Source organism: Triturus cristatus, chromosome 12 (assembly GCF_964204655.1).
Source record: "Triturus cristatus chromosome 12, aTriCri1.1, whole genome shotgun sequence".
In the NCBI taxonomy this organism is placed as follows: Eukaryota; Metazoa; Chordata; class Amphibia; order Caudata; family Salamandridae; genus Triturus; species Triturus cristatus.
Genome location: NC_140595.1, coordinates 723,152,937 through 723,172,319, shown reverse-complemented (window position 1 = coordinate 723,172,319; position 19,383 = coordinate 723,152,937). Strand labels below are relative to the sequence as shown.

Sequence of the window (19,383 nt, the reverse complement as noted above, 5' to 3'; positions counted from 1 at the left end):
TGTTGCTTAAGTGGGTTGAGTGAGAGGGGGCGTTATTAAAGTTGGAGGTGCTGAGGAGAAGCATAGCCCAACCATACACATGCATGGGATTTGATCCTGCAGGAATGCCCTAGAGGTGATGAACGCGGACAGTTGCTTCTCACTCTAGATGACGACTATGTCAGCGAGTGAAGTATGCCTATGTTCTATCCTTCAGCATTCATTGATGGTGGAGGAGGTTTGCGGTGCAGAATTGGGTGCTCTCGCCACACCCTGGTACTCAATAAGCATTTATCTCTGACTAGTTTGCATTCCCCAGTGGCTGTTTGTTTGGTTCTTTTGTATTCTTTATTGTTTCTCTCTGTCTAGTTCACTGCTTTCCCTCATATCACTTCTATCTATGACTGACCAATGTGTTGCTTGAGCACCAGTTGTTTTTTTTTGTGTTCATCTCTTCCTGGGCAATGATGATTGTTTACAGGTTTTTGTTTTCTCTGACTGTACATTGCTCATGATGGGCTTATCCTTGTCCAGATATGGCCCCTTATCATTGAAAGTGTCCTTTCTGTGTAAAACTCTACAAAATATGTTTTTTAAAAACTGTGAATTCAGATTGTGTGTTAAGAAAGACCCACAATAGTTGTTTCAAGGAACCTGCAGAAGCTTACCAGCCTCCTAATACGTCTTTTAAAAAGTGGACAAGCCTGCTTTGATCGTGTTTCCATAAGTTAAAGACTCGCCATCACTGGCACTGTTTTGTTGTCTTCAGAAGTTCAATTATTCTCCGAAAGGCTGTAGGGTGACTCATATCTAAAAAAAGGTAATCTACTTTCCAGAAAATGCCTCCAGGCCGTATTAAATTGAGATCAAAGTATGAGTTCTTTCCACTTTCAAGGTATGGGCCCACAGATGGACTCACTAATTTGCCATAAAACCTCCAGAAACCAAATGCAAGGGCTGATACCTTGTTTCTAACAAGAGCTGGTCTATGCTATGAACCACACTCCTAAAAATACTAATAACAAGAGGACAGCTCTCAATCACGGTGCCGCACATGACCTTAAGAAATCCATCCCCAAAGAGAGACCGTTGAGAAATGGCCCTTATATCCAAGTCCCGTGTTTGGGACTAATACACAACAACAGACCGCTGTATGTCTCAAAAAGAGTCCTGCATTTGTGTTCCCAAGAAAACAGATCACCCTTTTGATGCAACTGGAATGTATTTCCGGGTCCTATTGACCCCCCTGACTTCTTTGCCTCTTCAGCAACACACACAACTAGAGAAACAGGCTCAGGGTATCCAATAAACTACATTCACACAAGGGCCATGCCCTGTCTACACCTGTTCTAGCTTCCTTCCTGCCTTTACTTAAAAATGTTACATTCTAGTCATCCAATCCCAGAATGATGGTCACTTTCTCAGATATTATTGGTCTTGGGCACTCCACCCTCATTTTAGATCTAACACTCACATCTACCAAACTTTTTATCTTAAACCTAATCGATTAATCAATAAACAGCAGAGGAGCATACTCCGCTAAATGTGGATGCTAAATGAGTCCAGGCTAAAATATAGGAGTATCTCTCTCATCCAGGATAACAACATGAGGCATATCCACAGGTGTCGCGTTTTTCAGCACATTAGTACCACCATCAACAGCATTAAAATAGCTATCATGGCCAAAGTAATTGTAATTTTGTGTATATAAATAATTATAGCGCCTCATACTTGGGCCTCCCATATTAAACACAAGTCATTATCTCCCTGAAGAATTGAACCACCACAATGTGTACCTCTCTCATGCCCATGAGAATAAGCATATTTTTTTTCATCAGCCTTTTGCCGTCAGGGCTATATAATTCCCCTTGCTGGGAATGTGACCTGCCATCTGCAGATGTTGACAAAGAGCTTGTACTGGCATTCACCACAGAATGTGCTATATCAGTGGCCGCACTTCTAAATGATTAAGAGACCACTTACTGAATGGAATTTGAAATGAAATTGTCCAAAGATTTGCAATGCTTTTTCCCAACTCATTATTTCCCATCTTAACACCAGAGCAAACCATTTGTATCAGCAAACGGGGAATTGAGCCCCATATTAGTTTCTCTGAACAAGTTACATCAAATATATTAATAAAAGCATACAGGAAAAAGGTGGCGATTTTAAACCCTGGGAGCTGCTTGCCTAAATACCTCCTCAATCAAGTGCCTGTTTAACAACGATTAAAAGTGTGTAGATGACCATAAAATAAATATAGACACAACTCCCCGGCAGCCTTGTGTTGATACCATGTAATTATTAAACCTTGAATAAACAAAGACCACAGCTCTATCACAAAGTAACAATGTCACATAACAAGCCTTGAAAGCAGGCACCCGTGTTGAATTGCCCCAATACAAAACAAAGTAACAATTTCACTTAGAGCCCTGAAACACATAACTGTGAAACTGACCTAAATAAATCAAAGGTTCATTTTAAACACTAACAATCAATAAGGAAATCTATAGTAAATCACAATGCAATACTAGCAAACAACACTTTGTAAAGCACTTATTTCTAGCAGCAAGAAAAGTGGAAGTGCTGTATGCACTACTGCTATTTATAGGTTAGGGTGGCCTTTCTGTGTGTTACTAACATCCTGCCTAGGTGAGCAGGATGATGGGAGTTGTAGTGTTCTTTTATTGTGCTGTTCAAAATAAAGCAAGAAGAGAAGCTGCAAAAATGTAGCAAGATTGAATTTCAAACAAGGAAAATACATCAGTGACGTCTTCTCCCTATGCCATCTTTCACAGGTAATGGGGCTGAGCTGGATAAACCTATGGGTTTTGTTACCATGGATGGTTGGCCAGGAGAGACTCGTGTAGGAACTGGTGGGATGGGCTGTTGTTGCTGATTTTGCCAATATCCCTACATTGTATGCCAGCTTAGCTATCCCTCTCCCCAGCTAGCTAGGCGTCCATACCCTTGGCCCACAGAGGTCTGTATTGGACCTGTACCTGGAAGCCTCATGGGTCTCTGTACCCCTGACCCACTGCGTAGACTATGTGAAGCCCAGATGGATGCCTGCTGTGCCTCCTGCCCAGCAACCTCCAGGAAACATACTTTGATGGTTTACAGTGTTTGCATCCTGCAGTGCATACATATTTACCCTAAAAAAGATACAATGCCTTTTGACTCATCTTTTATGCTGTTCCTCCCTCGTTCCCTCTTCCCCTCGGCCTCACACCCTCATAGAAGGCCAGCACTCCCCTCACCGTTTGCATCCTTATCCCTCCCTCTTTTCCAGTATTGACAATGAACCCCATCCCTCTCAGGATTCACACTGTGGCCAACAATTGTAATCAGCAAACAGTAGGGAATGTAATCCCCTTATTATTTCTTTCAACAATTCTCTTTAATCTTTAGCATTAGGGGAAAGCATCACATCTGTATTCAGCACTTCAGAATCCTAGGTTACTGCCAATGTGGGTTCAGGATCCATCTCTCTGAAAGCTACAAACTGACAGAGGCCTCAAAAAAGGACATTTTGTGGTCCCACTGTTGAGTTATCTATACACAGCCAACTTGGGAGTGTCTTAAGGGAGACTAAAGCTGTCCCCCCTAAATGGGTATTAAATATATCCGGGTCCTGCATTCTGGATCAGACACAGAGAGGTCTTTCTTGTGCGCCAGCTTATTTTAAGAAGTACACGAAAGTGAATGGCATAGAGGCCAATCCTACTAAATCTGAGGTGCCACCTTTGGGCAGAGATGCATGGATGCGATGATTGTGAAACAGCTGTGCAGGTAGCCCACTGGGGCCTGGTGTCCCTGAGTCCTTCCTTTATATCAAAACAGCTTCAAGAATCCCTGAAAACAAGCGAGAGGGGTTGAATGAAAAATGTGAGTTAATGACTGAAAAGAGAAGGCACAGCTTTGACTTGGACCAAATGATCAAGCGTCACTTCTTTGCAGAGGTGAGCAAGATTTGTCCTTCTGTGTTCACCCCAATTTTTCACTGGGATTTAACTGCTTGGCTAGCTAACTTGTACTTTATCTAACTAGTTAATAAAGATATTTTCTTGATCCTCCCATTTACACGTGTCAGGCATTTCCACCCATCTGGCCTCTATGTATCCCCTTTTGGAGGCCTGTATAGCTTCTTTACGTTCTCTCTTCAGGGAACCATATGAAGGTCATGTTCTTAGCCATCCAAAACATACATGCGATTTCTTGCTGGTGACTTACATGAGTTCCTGGCAGCACTGAATTATGAAATATTCTCAGCTCACACAAGAGTTTATTTCCTTACCCTTTTATCACAACGACAAGAGTCAATCGCTCATTCTCAAATCGGGGCAGCAAGAAAGTCCTGGCACTAGTCAGGCGACGGTGCTAACAGACCTCCCCGACACTCCGAGTTGGCGACACTTGACCACTGTGTAGCAGTGCAGAACCCAGGGGGCTGATGTCTGAAGACTGGTGAACAGAAACGAACACTGCCCTGGAGAGTGAGACCCTCCAGGCCTCTGTGGACATCACCAGGGCTGGTGCCACTACTCTGCACAAAGAACATGGCCGCCTCCAGCTTCACTCACCAACAGAACATTTATTGCAAGCATTAGAGAACCGAGATCGCACTCCGTCCCCTCCATGGGCCCCTGAGAAGTCCACCAAGACTTTCACAGATCACCTTGATATTGGCCTGCTGGAGCAGAGTTTTCAGTTTGAAAATTCTGGGGCTTTTGAAGCTCTGGCATGTCTATTCGTTGTACTAAAGTATTAATAATTAATAATTAATTATTTGTCTTGTGCAAGTGTGTTTATATTAATCAATCCGTTTGTCCTAACAAGAGAAGAGAGAGTTACACGTGAGTGTGCATAAATGTGCTGACTAAAATTAACGTGCATGTTTTCATGTTTAAACGTTGCTATGTGCTGTTTATTTTTGAGCACAAAATGCTTTTCGAATTAATGCTTTTCTATGTTGCAAGTGCTAGATAAATGCATACACATAAGGGTATTAGTGGGGTTAACACTGTTTAATCACTATGCTGTAGTAACGTTGTTTTTGTCTCTTTTAATTAAGATGGTCTATTAAGGCCTATGTTGGCTAAAGAAAGATGGCTGAATAATGAGCCTGGCTGTGATTTATAATATGAAAACTGAGACGAGGGAGACCCCTGCTGGAAATGGTCCTGAAGCTAACTGACCATGGTCCTTGTCGAAAACTTTCCATGAGGACGGCAGCAGTTTTTGGGAGTTCTCCAAGAGAAGTGAAAGTGTCCTTGGCAGCCTTGGGAAACAAAGGAGCCTTAGAGGGAAACTCTGAACTATGGCTCGATGGCCGAGGAGAAGCAAGATAATTGTGATACATGTTTTATTTCCTTGGTTCCTGTTCCGTAGTTTTCGCTATGTGTGCTTTTCCTGAGCGGACATTCTCAAAAGTAGCGATGTTACATCCTTTCCTTCTCGCTCTGCTCAGCAAGTCCGGCGGACATTATGATTTTTTCTATGTTCCAATGTATCTTTCCATTGTTTAGAGTCTATAAGATGTTAGCCTAGAGAGGGTCACTTGCCACTTGCCATTTTGCCTTTGCTGCGTATCGAATCTGCGTTGCTGAGGATTGATGCTGAAGGGACTTCGTCTTGAGAGACATTTACCGAGAGTCTTGTCCTGACCCGTTCTTACATTTAGCTAGAATAGGTAACTATGAGAAATGATTTACTCTGATTGATTTCCTTGACTAATTTAGATAAAGCAATATAATTTAAAACATGGTGTTGGATATTCTTTCTTGTCAATTATTGGGTTTGCGTTATTGATTATTGTTGTATATATTGTATAGATTATGCTTAGGGACAGTCACAAAAACCAGGTCTTATCGACCTCGATATAGATGCAGGGTGTTTAGGAGTGTTTTCCTTCCACAGGTTTATTGCTGGTGGAGTATTTGAGCGTATGTTAGTGAAATGGGCCCTAGCGTATGATGTATGCATGTGCGTGTAACTGTGAGATTACTCTATCCGTGGTAGTGGGAATATTGTACACACCCTGATCTCTATCAATTTCCTGGTAGCAGAGATTGATGGTTTTTGATGATTGTCTTGATTAGATAAGATTGTTTTTATTGATTATTGATTATTGGTTCATGTTGGTATACGTACTAATACTATATGTTGGAGTCGTAATGTTGAGTTATATGTAGTGCTTCTGGAACTTGGAAGCTGTAGCAGTTCCGTAGTAGGGCAGAGGGAAGTATATGCTGCTCTCGGGAAAGACGGAATTGTAAGGAATAACGTGTGACAATTGAAGTTGAGCGTCACATTGTCTGGGTTCGGAATTAGTGACATCGTCGTATGTTACTATTAGATATTTCTGGTATATAAGGAGTGTGTATGATAGTGAAGGTTATCTGTGAAACTCTGGTCTTAAGTCCCAGGGATCTGTAAGGATTTCCGTTAAAGCTTATCGCGGGAGGAGTAATAGATATTCTCTGAGCTTATTTGAAGAACTGGGCAAAGAAAGCTTGCTTAGTTAATGTGTGTTATAATTCTGTAGTGGAGCAGATTGTCTGTTCTCGGGAAGCAGGATTCTGTGCGTATGTACTATATTTCTTCGTATGAATGTGCGTGAATGTTTGTACATTTAGTTGATTGTAAGACTCTTTGGACAAGTCCTAGAGGAAACAGTTAATGAATGTATGTTAGTAGGGCAGAGTAGAGGAAGTGCTACTGTGTCAATGAAAGGTTTCTTATGAAATAGACTCTCTTTTTACTATTCTGTGGTTAGCGAAGCAGACAATGGAGATGTTTTTATGTTGTAACTAATAGATTTTGTAGAAATTTTGACACGAAGTCTACTGAAAAGATTTTGTAAAGGAGGGGTAGACGAGTGACAGAAGACAAGAGACAAACTGCAGCGACTGTTGACGTCAGAAAGACCGCGCTCTGATTGGGTGGTAGATCAGAATAGTGCTCGCGCTGGGATTGGTGCGTTAGTGTGAGCCGCGCAAGGATTGGAAGAGCTATTTAGTGACGTAAACGTTCCAGGATTGGTGCGTTAGTGTGAGTCGCGCTGCAATTGGTTGAAAATTCGTATTGTATATTTATAATACGGAAAGAGTAGAGAGTTCTTTGTAAGCGTTAAAATGTACTATCAAGAAGAGAAGAAGAAGAAGACATTTTTTGGTAAAGTTAAAAAGTGGTTTAGCAAGGATAAAGATGTTAAAACAAGAGAGGGTGAGTTGTTACCTCCACCGAAAACACCTGCATCCTTCATGGCTGCGAGACATGGGTTTCATACCTGTATATGGTTAGAGAATTGGGTTAGGTATACTAAAGAAGATGGTGTTCTAGCATTTCCAGAACATGGTTCATTTAATCTGGCCGTGTTGAGAAATTTACGGGAAAAGATGCTATGTCTTGACCCGAAGCCGAGACCTACACAGTTCGAGGCTTTAGTGGAATGGGAAGAGGAAGTACATGAGAGAGAGAAACAAAGATCTGGAGGGTACTATAGGTACATGTTTGGGAGGAGACATGATCGTGAGACTCATCATGATCGAATGAAAAGGTGGTGAGATGTTAGTATGTCAGAGGGATTATATCCGATGAGAACAGTTGAAGGAGGAGCAGAAAGGGTTCCTGAGTCAGAAATGAGAAAATATGGAGTTAATGAGTATGAGGATGAGGTCTTGAATGACATGATTTACAAAAGACCACCTCCATATAGACCAGAACCGGACAAAAGTACACCAGTTGTTTCTCCGATAAGAGATACAGTTTGTGTTAGTGAGACGGAAAATGAGACACCTGAGGTAAGAAGTGATCATTACCTTGATAAGAATGCCAGACAATTAGCCAGAACTACAACAGAGTTGACTGAGAAGATTAGGGAATTAACGAAAAATCTAGAAGCTGTTACGGTGCCTGTAACAATAGGTCCGGTTATGCCTGTGTTTGACAAACAGAGAACAGGTGAGAATGGACTGGTGATTCCATATGTTGGGAATAATCTGACAAATTCAGTTGGTCCTTCAGGAGATTCAGGCAAAAGAGCAGAAAGAAATGACCTGAGACAATCAAGACATGACACATGTAGTGAAATATTGGATGCTAGTGAAGCTGGTTGTTCAGGGATGCCAATTTTAGAACCGTAAAAGAGAGTGGTTCCAGTGAGAAAAACTGCTGAAATAACAGTTGATGATTTGAATGATTGGATGAAGGTTCTACAGAAAAAGGATAAAGATTCACAAGTAATTGATGTAGCTAAGTTACGTGTAGAACTAGAAGAGCTTGTCACAGGAACAGTTCCAACAGAGATTCTGAAGAGTCATAATGATGGTGAACTAATGTTCATGTGCAAGAGTGTTACCAGGAGAGCAAGAAATACACATGACAGGCTAAGAGCAATAGCAAATGAACAGGGAGTTGACATTGATAAAGTGAAAGCTTTACAGAGAACTTACAGGATGGATTTTACAGAGAAGGACATTGAAAACGTGAATGCTACTGGTAGAACAGGACAGATTAAGGAAATGGTAGCATTATTGCGTAGATGGGGTGATGTTGAAAAGTGGAAGGATAGGTGGTACAAGAAAAGAGATGAGACTGAAGATAGAACAACTTATTCAGCATTTCCAGTGAGAGAAAAGGAGAAACCAGTGGATAATTATCCCATGAGAGAAATACCTGGAGGAGGATATGTACATGTTCCATGGACCAGACAGGATATTTTATCATTTACGAATGATTTCCCTCGATTGAGAGAAAAGCCCGTTGAGTGGTATAGGCAGGTAGATAGGTTTGTGAAATTGTCAAAAGTGCTGTGGGTTGACCTGAATAGTCTGTTTGATATAATTGTTCCAGCAGACTTGTGGACTGAGTGTAAAATAGTTGTGAGTTGGCCTACTGAGGAATATCCAAGAGACCCAAGAACAGGGGCACCAGATCCAGAGGTAATGAGGAAGTATGATCAGGTGATGGTATACCTGAAGAGTAAAGTACCTGCAAAAGAGACGGACTGGGTAAAGATAGATCGAACACAACAGGAAGCGAAAGAATCAGTTCATGCTTTTTACGAGAGGCTGATACTGGCATTTAAACAATTCAGTGGAGATGAACACCTGGGTGACAAAGATTTGAGTCACTTTGTATACAGATTTGTATATGGCCTTAGACCTGAAATTGGTGAGAGAATTCGTGAGCACACAGTGGATTGGCAGAGTAAGAAAGTAGATGAGATCCTGAGACATGCAAAATACTTCAGTGATGAAATTGAAGCAAAACAAAGAAAGCTGAAAGAGAAAGCAATGTGGGCACAAGTGAAAGTTGCGGAGAGACAGGAAGCACAGTTAGTGGAACAAGCAAATAATCCAGGAAACAATGCAGGGAATAGACCCAGATATGCAGGAAAAGGAAAAGGAAGTCTTGAGGAAGCGAAGAAAAAGTTCCCTTGTCACAACTGTGGCCAATTGGGGCATTGGAGATCGGAGTGTCCTAATCCACCATTAGTGAGTAATGAGAGTAAACCTTTAAATCAACAGGTGCAGAACCAGAACGAAGGAAATAATCAACAGCAGCAACAACAGAAAGTTGTGAGACAGCAGAGTCAAGAGCCAAAACCGCCCTTGCCGCAGAATAGAGGGTTACAAAAGTATAATCAGGATTCAGGATTCTACAATGATGAGCAGGTAAACAAACCAAGACGTTCTAACAAAGTACAGCAGTACTTGTTAAAGAGTGAAGGGAGTGAGTCTGAGGGTGATTATTGACGGTGCCGAGGAGAGGAAGAAGAGTGCATACTTGGTGCAACTCTAGAAATAGACCAGGCAGGACCATTTGTGGATGGGAAAATAAATGAGGAGAGTGTTACTTTTTTGGTAGACACAGGTGCAACAAGATCAACTGTCAGGTCAACAGATGTTAGAAATCTTCCTCTCTCGGATGAAGCAATCCAAGTAGTTGGTGTGGCCAATACACAAATCAAAACACGTCTTACTGAACCTGTAAGAGTACAGATAGGGAAATTTTCAGACATGCACAGATTCATTGTCTGTGACACGAGTCCAGTGAACCTATTGGGTAGGGACTTGTTGTGCAAGATGAACTGCACAATTTTTTGTACACCGGATGGAATAGCCTTTGAGACACCAGATGAAGATGCTTTGTACCGAGTGACTCTAGAAAATAGAGAAAGTGAGTTAATTGGTGCATTTGCTGTGTTTAATCCGGATGATTTGCCTAAAGAGCTGAGAGACACAGTGAAAAGGACAGTTTGGGATTTTACTGGAGAGGATGTGGGATTGATGAATAATGTAGATCCAGTGAAAATTGCAGTAAAAGAGGGAATTACATATCCTAACATTCCTCAATACAAAATGACACCAGAAATAATTGAAGGGATAACTCCTATAATTGAGAAAATGATTCAGCAAGGAGTCCTGAGAGAATTACTGAGTAGTCCGTGTAATTCACCGATAATGGGACTAAAAAAGCCCAATGGGAAATTTAGGATCGTACAGGATTTGAGGAAAGTTAATCAAATTGTGGTGGCATGTTGTCCCATTGGGCCAAATCCATCAGTGATCCTGTATCAAATTCCACATGATGCTGAGTGGTATACAGTGATTGATTTGTGTCATGCGTTCTTTTCAATTCCATTGCATCATGATAGCCAGCCGATTTTTGCATTTAGGTTTGGCCAGCGTATCTTAGCATGGTGTCGAATCCCACAGGGGTATACGGAGAGTCCTTCGATATTCAATCAGTTATTGAAAAAATCGTTGGAAAGTTTGATCATGCCCGAGAATTCAGTACTAGTGCAGTACATTGATGACCTACTGGTGGCATCAAAGACACATGAAGCTTGTGAAGTAGATACCATAGCTTTACTGAATCATCTGGCAGATGGAGGGTTAAAGGTATCTCCAGCCAAATTACAGTTTTGCAAGAAAGAGGTTCATTATCTTGGACACAATATTGAAAAAGGTCTGAGAAAAGTGACTACTGACAGGATCAGAATAATCAGAGAAATGAAAGCTCCAAAGACCCAGAGAGAAGTGAGAATGTTCCTGGGTATGGTGGGTTATTGTCGTTAGTGGATAATGAATTTTTCCCTGATAGCAAAGCCACTGATTAAACTGACAAAAAGTGAAATGATGGATCCATTGGATCTAGATGCAGAACAAATGGCAGCATTTGAAGAGCTCAAAAGTAAAATGTGTGAGGCTCCAGCTTTGGGTATGCCTGACTATGAGAAAGAATTTGAGCTGTACTGCAGTGAAAGAAATGGATGTGCACTTTCAGTGTTAATTCAGAAACATGGATTACTGAGCAGGCCTATTGCTTACTTCTCATCGACACTTGACCCTGTAGCTGTGGGTTTACCAGGTTGTCTGAAATCTGTGGCTGCAACATGCAGAAGCCTGGAACAAAGTGAGGGAATCATAATGGGATATCCTGTAAGGGTATTCGTACCTCACAATGTGGCAATTATTTTGACAAGAAGCAGAACTCAGTACATGTCGCATAGTCGATTGACCAAATATGAAAAAGTGATTCTGGGAGCATCAAATGTGACTCTTGAGAGATGTGTGAATGTGAATCCGGCGACGCTTTTGCCAGACATTGAAAATGTGGGTGTGAAAATGGAAGATGATCATGACTGTTTGGATGTGCTTGAGTACTGTACAAAACCAAGACCAGACATAAGAGATTTACCCTTGAATGAGAGTGATCATGTGTTGTTTGTGGATGGATCATGCCTGAGAAATGATGATGGTGTGCTATGTACAGCATATGCGGTATGCAAAGTTTCAGAGGTCATGGAAGCATCACCATTGAAAGGGGTGAAATCTGCGCAAGTTGCTGAATTGATAGCATTGACAAAAGCTTGTGAAATTGGGAAAGATTTGAGGACGACTGTGTTGACGGATAGTCAGTATGGATTTGGAGTGGTGCATGATTTTGGCCAACTTTGGCTACAAAGAGGTTTCTTGACATCGAGTGGAACTCCAATAAAGAATGCTGAAATGATTGGTAAGTTGCTTGAGGCGATACAGCTGCCTAAGGAGTTAGCAGTTGTAAAATGTGCTGCCCATGGTCTAGGGGAAGATTTTATAACGGTCGGAAACAGATATGCCAACGATGTTGCGCAATACTGTGCCAAGACGAATCAGTCCATCAACAGGGACAGAGAAGGGGAAATGTCTTTTCTCTCTGTGATGTTTACTAATGTCTTAGAGACCTGGGATGAAGTGAAACAGTTGCAAGATGAGGCGGGAGAGGAAGAGAAAAAAGATTGGATTAAGGCAGGATGTGCTCCAAGAGAAACAGACCATGTTTGGGTCTACAGAGATGGCAGACCAGTGATGCCCAACTCCATCTTGTCGTCAATGGCAAGGATGTATCATGGCCAGGGACATTTGGGGAGGGACGCGATGGTTAGGTCATTCAAGCAGACCTGGTACAATGCAAAGTTCAGGACAATTGCAGAGAGCATCTGTCAGAGGTGTTTAGTTTGTCAGCAATTTAACACTGGGAAAAAGACAGTGGTGAGTCTGGGAACAATAGGCAGAGAAGGAGGTCCTTTTACAAGAATGCAGATTGATTTCATTGAAATGCCCCAAGTAAACAGACTGAGGTACGTTCTAGTGGTAGTCTGTTTGTTTTCAAGGTGGGTGGAAGCTTACCCGACTAGAAGAAATGATGGATTAACAGTGGCAAAGTTACTGTTAAGGGAGTTGATTCCTAGGTACGGATTTCCAGTAACAGTTGAGTCTGATAGAGGTAGACATTTTCAAAATGAGCTCATGGCTTTGATTTGTGAAGCATTGAAAATACAGCAGAAGCTACATTGCGCATACCGACCAGAGGCTTCTGGTGTGGTTGAGCAGATTAATGGCACAATCAAGAATAGGATTGGAAAAATGTGCTTAGCCACTGGCATGAAATGGCCAGATGTTTTGCCTCTAGTTCTGATGACAATGAGATCTACTCCAGATAGAACTACTGGTTTGAGTCCGCACGAGATAATCATGGGACGTGCTATGCGCCATGCATTCGTGCCTGTCAATAAGTTGGTGACAATAACTGATGACATGATTTTGGATTACTGTAAAGGCCTGGCTGACGCAGTTCATTCTGTGTTTCACCAGGTTGGAGAAGAAGCTACCACACTTGAGAAGAAGCAAGCCCATGATCTGAGTCCAGGAGACTGGGTGAGGATAAAAGTTCACAGAAGAAGAAATTGCTTGATTCCAAGGTGGGGAAGGCCAAGACAAGTTATTCTGACTACGACGACTGCAGTAAAGTGTGCTGGAGTGAAGCACTGGGTACATGCAAGTCATACTCTGAGAGTTCCAAACCCGAAAGAAGGGACTGGTAAAGAGTATTTTGAAGAGTCAGATTCCAGCGATGATGAAGATACAGAATCAGTGGGGAAAGAAGTAGGAAGAGCTTCGAATGAACCACTGCGAGTATCAGAGAAGAGATCAAATTCTGTAAAAGAGCCTGAGGTTTCAAACAGCAGCGAAGGAAAAAGAAAAGAAAAGAGAAATCACACAGAGACTACTCCTGAATCAGAAGAGGAGCAGATTGAAGAACCACTTGAGATTATACTTGAAGAAGTAGGGTCAGAAAAAGATAGAGAGGGACAGATTGCGGAAGACCCCCGAGGAGGTGTAGGGAACATTCTTGAGGAGTTAGGTGAAGGGACAAGTAGACAGCAAGAAGATTGCGTGTCGGAGACCCGAGGAGGGACAGGAGTAGGGAAGTCTCAAACAGTGGTGAAAAAATCTGTGGAAAAGAAGAGAGCTGCTGGAAAACGGAAACAAGAGGCACTTGAAACAGATGATGAGGATGAACAGACAGAGGGTCGAGTTCTGAGAAAGAGGACTTGGATTGGAGAAAGAAGTAATAAAGAAATAAAGCCGAAAAAGGTGTTAAGAGGAGACCGTTGGCCTAACAACAGAGTTAAGAGGCTGAGATACAGAATAATAAGAGCAAATACATCGAAAGCTGAACAAGTGAATGAAGTTTCGAGTCAAAGTTCAAAAGCTGAAGGAGAAGAATCAAAGGAGTCAAACGAACCAGTGGAAATAAAAAGAGTAAGAAGACCCAACCAAAAGTACAGATCACCGGAATGGTCTTATGTGGCACTGTCTGAAGGAGGAAAAGAAGAAGCAGTGACTCGAGATAATCCGGAAGAGAACTTGAGAGAAGTGGTTGAGGAAGATACTGGTGAAATTCTGAAAGTACTCTTGACAGACATTGGAGAAGAGTCGAGTACTGAGGATTTTGATGTTGGAGATCTAATACAATTTGATGTTGAAGAAATTGAAGTGAAGAATGACAAGTATCCAAACTGAATGAAAGAAGGATTCACTTGGATCAAGTGAACAGAAGGATCATTTGGATAAACTGAAAACTGAAGAATTGCTGAAGAATTGAAATTGAAGAAGTTTCAAACAGTAGTGGAGTAGTAGAGGCTAAACTAAAATGGCTAACATAGAGGATAATAGAAATAGATGTGCCTTCCTTAAGAGGTGGTGTAGGATGTGCTGCTGCTGTACTGGATTATTAATGCTTCTATGGGGTGTTTTAGTTTTATTAGTTACTTTTAAAGTAGAGTTTGGAATGCATATAGAGAATGTGACAAATATAGAGAAAAATTCACAAAAAGTAGTTCCAATTAGAATTAGTAATGCTTACACACACAAAGATAGGTCAATTAATAACTTTTCTAGTAATGTTTTTTCGAAACTGTTATATGAATATGTGAAGACAATGGAAGTAAGGGATTGCTACGTCTGTATGCAATTACCTGCATCTGTTTCAGAGGGTGTTACTTATCATCATTTACCAGCTACATATGGTATTTCCTGTAGTATTTTAAGTAGTGTTTTTTATTTGTTAGGGAAAGTAGATTATAAGATGTCTAACAGAGATAGTATTTTTGGGCACTTGCCAATGAAGAAAGAGCTGAATCCGGCTAAAGAAGCTAACACTTTTGGTGAGATTTTTATTGAAGGAAAAGGATTAACATTAGATTACATTTTTAAGAATAATTTAACTTGCAGTTTGAAAGGAGAGGAGAAAGCTTTCCTGGATATGGTAGAAGAAAGGAGATTGAACATGCATGAGAAAGCAGGGAAATATAAAGTGAGTGAGACAATATGGGATATTGAGATGGGAAAAGAGTTGAAGAATGGGGCTAGTCCAACTTTAGCTCTAGATGCACCACAGAAGGGTAAACTTTGTATTACAAGAAGGAAATCCCAATATGATACATATTTTGTCGGGACTAGTGAGTGCCATGATACATACTTCATTGCAACAGGTTGGGGTTTCAGAGGTGGAGAAGATACAATTTTTCCAGGAGTATATTATGTTTGTGGGAATAAGGCTTATTACAAGTTGCCTGATCATTGGTATGGCACGTGTTATGTGGGCCTAGTTTTTCCAAAGATTTTTCATATAGATAAAGTAACAGATGTGGAACATATTAACTTACTAATGCGTTTTAAGAGAGAAACTTGGTCTGAAATAGTGGGTGATATTTTTGGAGTTTTGATTCCAGCAGTGGGAATTTCTTTGAATGCTTATGGAATTCGGAAACTGTCTACAGTGGTTGATCGCTTATCGACAAATACCGCTGGAGGGTTTCTTTTGGTGAATACGGAATTAAGTGCCGTACGTGCCATGTCTATGCAAAATCGACTTGCCCTTGATATTCTATTGGCCAAGGAGGGTGGAGTCTGTGGAATGCTGAAAGTTCAACATTGTTGCACTTACATTCCAGACGAAAGCAGAGACCTAAAGGTCTATATCAAAAATATTACTGATTTGCATGAAGAATTAGTACCACTTGAAGCTGAGAGTTTATGGACTAAAATAGCTAATAAAATGATAGCTGTTAAGGATTTTATTGCAAAGATAGGTAGTACTATTATAGGTAGAATATTGTTTCCCTTGTCTTGTATAATTGTGGCTTTATTAATAATAAGATTGGTGTGTGTGTGTTGTAAAAACAGGGGAGGGAGGAAGGAATTGAATAAAGAAAAGAAAAACAAGAGGTTGAAAAGAGAACCTCAAGAAATTGAACTAGAAGAATTGAGGGAGAGTGTTTACTTAGAGACAAAAAGGGATGATGAAAGAGTGACTGGTGTTTAATGTTGTGTAAAGGGGAAAAGACATTTCCGATTTCTCCTAAAATGGGACTAAATTTTCACTAATTTTTTTTTTTTTTTGGGGTTTATTTGGTGATAAAATCACCAAAGGGGGGATTGCTGGAGCAGAGTTTTCAGTTTGAAAATTCTGGGGCTTTTGAAGCTCTGGCATGTCTATTCGTTGTACTAAAGTATTAATAATTAATAATTAATTATTTGTCTTGTGCAAGTGTGTTTATATTAATCAATCCGTTTGTCCTAACAAGAGAAGAGAGAGTTACACGTGAGTGTGCATAAATGTGCTGACTAAAATTAACGTGCATGTTTTCATGTTTAAACATTGCTATGTGCTGTTTATTTTTTAGCACAAAATGCTTTTCGAATTAATGCTTTTCTATGTTGCAAGTGCTAGATAAATGCATACACATAAGGGTATTAGTGGGGTTAACACTGTTTAATCACTATGCTGTAGTAACGTTGTTTTTGTCTCTTTTAATTAAGATGGTCTATTAAGGCCTATGTTGGCTAAAGAAAGATGGCTGAATAATGAGCCTGGCTGTGATTTATAATATGAAAACTGAGACGAGGGAGACCCCTGCTGGAAATGGTCCTGAAGCTAACTGACCATGGTCCTTGTCGAAAACTTTCCATGAGGACGGCAGCAGTTTTTGGGAGTTCTCCAAGAGAAGTGAAAGTGTCCTTGGCAGCCTTGGGAAACAAAGGAGCCTTAGAGGGAAACTCTGAACTATGGCTCGATGGCCGAGGAGAAGCAAGATAATTGTGATACATGTTTTATTTCCTTGGTTCCTGTTCCGTAGTTTTCGCTATGTGTGCTTTTCCTGAGCGGACATTCTCAAAAGTAGCGATGTTACATCCTTTCCTTCTCGCTCTGCTCAGCAAGTCCGGCGGACATTATGATTTTTTCTATGTTCCAATGTATCTTTCCATTGTTTAGAGTCTATAAGATGTTAGCCTAGAGAGGGTCACTTGCCACTTGCCATTTTGCCTTTGCTGCGTATCGAATCTGCGTTGCTGAGGATTGATGCTGAAGGGACTTCGTCTTGAGAGACATTTACCGAGAGACTTGTCCTGACCCATTCTGACATTTAGCTAGAATAGGTAACTATGAGAAATGATTTACTCTGATTGATTTCCTTGACTAATTTAGATAAAGCAATATAATTTAAAACATGGTGTTGGATATTCTTTCTTGTCAATTATTGGGTTTGCGTTATTGATTATTGTGTATATATTGTATAGATTATGCTTAGGGACAGTCACAAAAACCAGGTCTTATCGACCTCGATATAGATGCAGGGTGTTTAGGAGTGTTTTCCTTCCACAGGTTTATTGCTGGTGGAGTATTTGAGCGTATGTTAGTGAAATGGGCCCTAGCGTATGATGTATGCATGTGCGTGTAACTGTGAGATTACTCTATCCGTGGTAGTGGGAATATTGTACACACCCTGATCTCTATCAGGCCCTTAACCCATCACCCTGTGCAACCTCTTCCCTGTCCTTCCACATCTCCTGCTGGTTTTCATTTCTCTGCTCGGGTGGCCTCATCTGTTCTCCTTCGCAGTGTTCTCAGGCAGTGCTCGCTGATTGGGTATTTAGTGCCTTCTTTGGTTCTTTTTTTCATTAGCAGGTGGGGAAGATTTTGTGTTTGTTCTTTAATGTGACACTCTCCTTTTTTCCATGTTGATGTCATATTTCTGATTTGTAGTTTGCAGTTGGTGATTCGTGGTGTATTGTGCTGGTTCACATTGGGGTCGGAGAGGGCAAAACATGTGTCAATAATGTCTCCAAAATACCACTAAATCCAACAAGTGTAATAAAATCCTGTAAAGTGGCAAATTCAATCTGCCAGGGATTTTTTTTTCTATAAATAGATTCAAGGCTCGCGTTTTGCCACCAAAACCCAGGCCACGTGCACCTCTTCCTCACTTCACTTACACATTTAGTACAATCCTCCGCATTGGAGACCTTGGCCACTGGGGCAGCGAGGGTACCTGGGGCCCTCACACAATCAAGGGAATGCACCCATGCCTCCAGCTAAGTAGAAAAATGACAACAGTAGTTGGGGTGTAGTGGGCCTTTCAACCCAAATGTTCCGGTGCCACTGCACCTGCTGCACTGTTGAAAGATCCCTTTCTGATGCTCCTGGAGCCACGCCCTACACACAACAGAAGAGTTGCACGGAGTTAAAAAGCACAGTGCCTTTGCAAAGCGCGAGTAGTGACTCCACAGGGGGGAGGGGGGCTGTGCAAAGATATTTTGGGGTGGGCGGCTTTGCTCTCAGTGGCACAGAAGCTCCTGACAAGGTTCACTCCAAATTCGTCTCTCCGCTTGGAGCCACGCGTGACACTCCAACTAATCAAGTGGCAGGAGACCACCAAAACACAGCTAGTACCAATGGCGGTCCGAGGGGCGGAGCTCTGCCTCTGTGCCCTCGAGGAGTGTGACGTTTTAACAAAAAGTCTGTTCGCTCAGTTTATAGGATTGCGACTGACGTGCGTGACAAATGTCAGACAGTGTGATACGAGAACTGTGTTTTTCACAGCCTTTGTCGCACTTGATGGGACTATGAACTAGCAGCACCAGCAGCCAAGCGAGTATATGGGTGTCGCGAAAATAAAGTAGTACATATAAAATCGTAGCTCGATTTAGCTTTCAAACCAAATGAGTTCTGTTATGTAATTTGTGTTATTGAAAGGATTGTAAATGTTTACTTTAGGAACACTTGCTTGAGTGTCCCGCCAGTAGAGTTAGCCAAGCACCTTAATCTTGTAAATCCCACAGAACATTCTGAAAACAAGAACTCTCCTCAGCAACACTGCATCGCCGTCCACGATACAGTACTCATATTTAATCGTCCAGTGAATTGTGTCCAGCAGACCTCGTGGCGCAACGGTAGCGCGTCTGACTCCAGATCAGAAGGTTGCGTGTTCAAATCACGTCGGGGTCACGATATATGCTTTTTCAGTTAAAATAGAAAAATGGGAGTAGAGGCTATTTTCTAAATCAAATAAGTAATTGCATTTAAAACGCTCGTTTTATGTAAACATAAATGCGCATCGAGCTCATATGAATTCAAGCGGAACAAAACTGCTCCTCATAAATTGCAATGCGTATTTAGAAGCCGTCATACCTCAGTTATACTGCCTTTACACGTTTCCGCACAAACCTTTTTTTTAAAAAACGCAAGTGTTTTACATGCAATGAGTAACAAAAATATTGAGTGCTG

General features: G+C 41.3%; 1 non-coding gene across 1 annotated transcript; it reads left to right on the top strand.

The window, feature by feature from the left end:
• The first annotated feature begins 19,032 nt into the window (after positions 1 to 19,032).
• On the top strand, positions 19,033 to 19,104 carry TRNAW-CCA (transfer RNA tryptophan (anticodon CCA)). The gene has a single exon. It is a non-coding gene; the product is annotated as a tRNA-Trp (tRNA).
• Positions 19,105 to 19,383: the final 279 nt, after the last annotated feature.